The following is a 5,428-nucleotide window of genomic DNA, read 5'->3' on the forward strand; positions in this document are numbered from 1 at the left end:
TGTACCCGTTTATGGGTCACACTTTCTACATCACCTTTTGGGGCCTACTGGGACTTGAGTCGAGGTGCATGTCTAGAAGCAAAGAGAGATGGTGGGATGGGTTCTGAAGAGAACCAGTGGTGCACTGCAAGGCAACCACTTCCAGGAGGCCTTTCAGCTTCCTCAGGAAATGCATGGTTAACCACCTCAGAGGGGGATGGAAAGGCTGCTTCTACTGGCAAAAGACACAACTTGGTGGAATGGAAGTTAGAAATTCAATGTCTCAACTTTATCAGGAAGTTCCCAAATGTCTCTATTCCAATTTTCAGGACTCCAGGGATGAGACAACTAGATATCATGTGAGGCATGGTATCAGCTCTCAGAAGGACGCTCCTTGCGAAAATGCATCACTGAACCTAGTCAGGCAGAGACATCAAACAAACCCAAATTGACAGGCATTCTACAAAAACCAACAACTGTTTAAAAATCTTCAAATCATAGAAGACAAAAGCCAATGTTGGTTCCTGGATTGGATTCTGAACCAATAAAAATTTGTTTTGCTCTTAAGGACATTAGTGGTGCAAGTGGCAAATCTGAGTAAGTTCTGTAGACACTGAGGCCTCAGGGGAAGCAGGAGTTGAGGACAGAGTATAAAAAGATAATGTAGGAAGAAAAAGAAAACAACAATCAAGGCAAGAGGGCATGAAGATTTCTAGTTTTATTGTTTCACATCAGGCTGGGTTTACAACAAGGTAAGCTCCTGAAGGACCTAGGGTCTGTGCTTTGGGTTCCCAGGGCAGCCACACATATGGGGGAGGAGGTGAGTAAATGGGTTTGGGGGAGGGGTTGTGGCTTCTGGGCACCAGGGCACAGGGATCCTCTGGGCCAGAGCTCAAGGCTGCACTCAGACCCCTCAGCCCCTTGGGCAGGCCCAGCAGGGGGAGCAGGAACAGGAGGAAGGCTTTGGCCACTCGCTGTCCCCAAGCCCGCGCTCCTTGGCTCAGGGTCCACTTCAGCAGCAGCCTCCAGACGACTGACCGCTGCCCCCTCCACAGCAGCTGGAGCCCCCCGAGGGCTGGCTGCAGCAGCCAGAGCTCTGGTGTCTGTGACGGTGGGAACTGCGTCGCCTGTGGTGGCTCAGGCAGCAGCCGCTGCCCCCAGAGCTACAGCAGCCGCCGCCCCCAGAGCTGCAGCAGCCGCCTCCCCCAGAGCTGGAGCCGCAGCAGGAAGAGACTGGGGGGCACTTGGGGGGACACTTTGGGGGGCACTTGGGCGCGGGACACTTGGGAGGGGGCTGGCACTGCTGCTGGTTCTGCTGGCAGGACATCTCCGCTGGCGGGGTCAGGAGCTGAGGGAGAGTCACACAGTGAGTCAGACCCAGGACCCTGAGCCCCCCTGCCCCACCCCTTCCTGTCCTCAACATCATTTCTAGTGCCTTTATTTGATGAACTGTTTAAATGGAGTCCTTGATAATTCAACAGAGAAACTTTCATTATTTCTAATAGTTCCCCAAATGCTCTCACATCATCTCTGAAGTGCTTCATCTGTTATATAATTAGACAACTGAAGCCAAAATATGTTAAGAAAAAGTGCTCAAAATCAAACATCTAGAGGAGATATTCTACAGCAAAAATCACGGAAATAGTAAATCTAGGTGACAGTTTAGAAATGAAATTGTTTCTTTAGGGAAAACAGTCATTCCCTCTTGCAGAACTTTCTAGATATCCTTGTCCTGTAGGGACATAGAAGTCCACACCCGCAAAGGACATTGCAGATTGGCTGGAAGAATGAGCTGAGGGAGAAGATAATTTACTGTAAGCTGGGACTTGCACCAGGCCCCTGACCGGGCCCCGCTGCCCTGGCATCTTGCAGACACTCCCCCTCAAACTAACACCTCAGCATCAAGATTTGAGTTGTTCCTACTCAACTCTGAAGTCCTTTTGTCTGAGTGCTTAAAATAAGTCAGTCAGTTGTGATTTCCTCTCTGCTGGCTGAGTGTCACTGTTCCCATCTTTACTTTTCCCTGGAGGGACAGTTATGCTTTCAAAGATAAACCTCCCTTTTGACAACAGTTATGGGTTGGTGTGGTGGTCAGTGTTGCAAATCCTTCCAACCAGAGACCAACAACTACAGATCAGTTTGTTTTTTCTAGTGTACTGTCACACTCACACAGTTCCTTCTACTCATGTTCCCAGCCTTCCTAGCTCCTTGCCCCTCCCTCAGTGTCCCTGCGACTTGTTCTTTGCTAATATGAACCCAACCTCATCTTCTTCTCACTGCCACCCACCACACACACACACACACACACACACACACACACACACTGCAAAGGCTCTGCCCCCCACCCCCCACCTCCTGCTCTGGTTCGAGCTCCCTCTGTGGAAGGCTCTGCTCTCAGTCCCAGGGGACACTTACCGGTGCACAGGCAGCACTGGGTCTGTCAGCACCTCAGGAGAGGAGTGTATGGAGGTGCTCTGACTCTGAAGCCCTTTTATCCCGGCTTTGGGCTCTGCCCTCAGCCTGTGAGACAGGACCTGGGCACGAGGGGACTGCCTCCTGCCACCCACGAGGTCCTGTGACAGGTGGTGACTGGCAGCTCCTTCCTGCCTCCTTCCATGGGGCTCAGAGCAGCTGCTCCCAGCTTGGAATAGGCCTCTTAGAAAAAGTACCACGGGAGAAAAACTGTAATCATCCCCCACCTTACACTCCTGCTGTCCCTGCAGGATACCTGCCTGGCTCAGTTTTGGAGCTTGAGTTCCCAATGTCTCTTTTCTTGCCTCCCAAATCTTAATTCAATGTTTCAATCTGGTTTAAAGCAAGTTTCATAGAATCCTCCAAATCTTTATTACCTTATATGTGAGTGTGTGTGTGTGTCTGTGTGTGTGTGTGTCTGTGTGTGTGCACGTGCACATGGGCACATATGTACGTGTGCCTTAGCAACCAACAAACAACTTGACGAGTCAGACTCAAGAGAGAGTCCTGGTTCTGACACCTATTAGCTCCATGACCTTGTGAAAAATACCTCATCCTTCTTGTTCTCAGTTTTGTCCATCTACAATAGAGATAATATAAAAATAACTTCAGGGGTGTGCATGTGAGATCAGTGAGCTAATGCAAAGAAAATTTCTGGTAGAGAGTTTATAACATGCTGTATTCCTTAAACAAATGCCAGCACATTCACTTTTTAAAAATTACAACTGTTTTCTAAGGAGAGTGAATGTGGTTGGAAAATACAAGCCCCTTCTGTTTTCTTGAGATTAGTGATATGTTTTAATAAGACAGTATGAACCAGGAATAAAGTTTTATACAAGAGGGAGAGAGGGAAGACCTGGCCAGTGAAACTGAGAATTCAGATTTTCCAGGGGTCATGTAGGAAGGCTGAAGTGAAGTCCACAGAGGAGAAAGAGGAAAGGCAGCAAGGAAACCGTGAGACTGTGTAAGGGTAGGCACTGCCCAGCATAAAACAGCCAAGGGAAAGACATCCCTAGTGGAGTGGAGGCCAGAGGATGTTTAAGAACAGGAGTTATTAATACCTCTTATGACTTTTTGTCTGTTTCTGTTTTATAAGATTCTCTCAACTCCTAGTCTCTTAGGGCCTCAATTCAATTATATGAACACAGGCTTTTCTTGAAAGTAATATTGGTATTTTCACATTTTTAGGGGATAACGGAAAGGGCCAGAGTTAACATCTGAGCTGATAGTAAGTCAGATAACAAGAGCCCCATCTATGGCAGTGCAAGGTTATTAAACAACTAAACCATTTATCAGATGAAAGAGAATCAGAGCTAGGGAGAATATATGAAGAGAGTCTACTGCCCTCCAGGCTTGGGAAGAACTGTGGGATTTCCTAGACCCTGAATGGATGTTGATTCCATAATATCCAGGTCACGTGGTGTGGTATGAACCCTACTACTATGTGGTTGAGGTGTGTGTGTGCGTGTGTGTCTCTGTGTACTTCTAAGAGATATTACAGAGACTATAAGAGAGATGATATATGTGACTATGTATATGTGGGTGTGCACAAATACACATCTGTATATCTTACCATGTTCCTTTCAGCGTCTGGTATCCGCTGGTGTCCAGCCTTCCCTGAATTGTTCTGCCTCTTGCCTGCCATGTTTCCCTTTTGTTCTTTTCCTCCACAGGTTTCAATTCCTTGTTGGGTTCTATCCCTCTCCCTCAGGAATAATTGCCCCAGACCATTAAGAATGTCTCTTCTTGGAGTCCCTTGGGTCCACGATGAGCTCCAATCTCTACTGACTAAGGGTTGAGGCCTTTTCAATAGTACACTTGCTTCATCTCCAGTTTAGGCTTTGCTATCTCCCTTTAGAAAGGTTCTTAAGCTAAAACGGCTTATTTTCTCTACTTTGAATTTATCCTCCCTGTTAACTTTTCATGCTTTATTCCATGACCTATGCATTTCTAAAATTGTGTTGTTCAAATGTAACTTTGCTGTGATATTCTGTATGAGTCTTTTCTCTCAGATACGCTTATAATAAACTCTCCTTGAATCCCCAGCTTGGGGCTTATATTTCTATATCCCTCATCAGCTCTAATACAGCACTATGCATTCAGTGGATACTGAGTTTTAAAATTTATTCATTAACACTAGCATTAACTTTACTTTGATTGTGACTTAAGCCATTATCATCAGAATTCTCACTCTGAGATATTCACATTAGTGTGTCCTGCCTTATCACCCTGCAGAAGCTGGCCAGTGAATTATCTGGGTGTAGCTCATATTGTTTCAAAGAATGTATTTAATGTGAATGTAGTCAAGATGTTGATTGCTGGCTCACCATAGGGAGTTCTGATTCAGGAACCCAGCTCATCCATTCCAAGCATGATGAGACTTAGAAGCTATTCTGTCCATGTCCTGACTCCACAAGGATCAGCACCCAAAATATCACTCAATCTGACTTGGGCTTAGGTGACAAGATAGCAGCATGACGCAGCATTGAAGACTGGCCCTAGATCTCAAGGGTTTGGGTATCATTTTAATAAAAACAATGTGTACTAGCAAAGGATGAGTTTTCTGAGACAGTATGTTTCTTATGTTGTCAGGCTCTCATAATCTCAGGAGATAGGAAGGAAGAATGTGAGACCTGGTAAGCATCTGCCTTTGGCTCTGGTCAAGATCTCAGGGTCCTGGGATCGAGTCCCGCATCGGGCTTCCTGCTCAGCGGGGGAGTCTGCTTCTCCCTCTCCCTCTGTGCTCTCTCTCTCAAATAAATAACAAACAAACAAACAAAAAAAGAATTCAGACTCAGTGTCCCTGAGCCAGTAACTACAAGTCTCTATAGTAGCAATAATAAATCAATACTCCAAAATTACTAGAATATGCTCCTAATTGTTCCTTTACAAGTAGTCAGGTAAAATATTTTAAGCATGGCAAAAAAATATTGAGGGGGGAAAGATGGCGGAGGAGTAGGGGACCCTATTTCAACTG

The 5,428-nt window shown here is 46.2% G+C and overlaps 1 long non-coding RNA gene across 1 annotated transcript; it reads right to left on the reverse strand.

Annotated features, from left to right (window-relative positions):
- Positions 1-678: 678 nt before the first annotated feature.
- LOC123323807 lies at positions 679-2,468 on the reverse strand. The gene is made up of 2 exons (XR_006539538.1): positions 2,395-2,468; positions 679-1,327 (listed from the first exon to the last, which is right to left on the reverse strand). It is a non-coding gene; the product is annotated as an uncharacterized LOC123323807 (long non-coding RNA).
- Positions 2,469-5,428: the final 2,960 nt, after the last annotated feature.

Source organism: Neomonachus schauinslandi, unplaced genomic scaffold, assembly GCF_002201575.2.
Source record: "Neomonachus schauinslandi unplaced genomic scaffold, ASM220157v2 HiC_scaffold_1025, whole genome shotgun sequence".
Taxonomy (NCBI): Eukaryota; Metazoa; Chordata; class Mammalia; order Carnivora; family Phocidae; genus Neomonachus; species Neomonachus schauinslandi.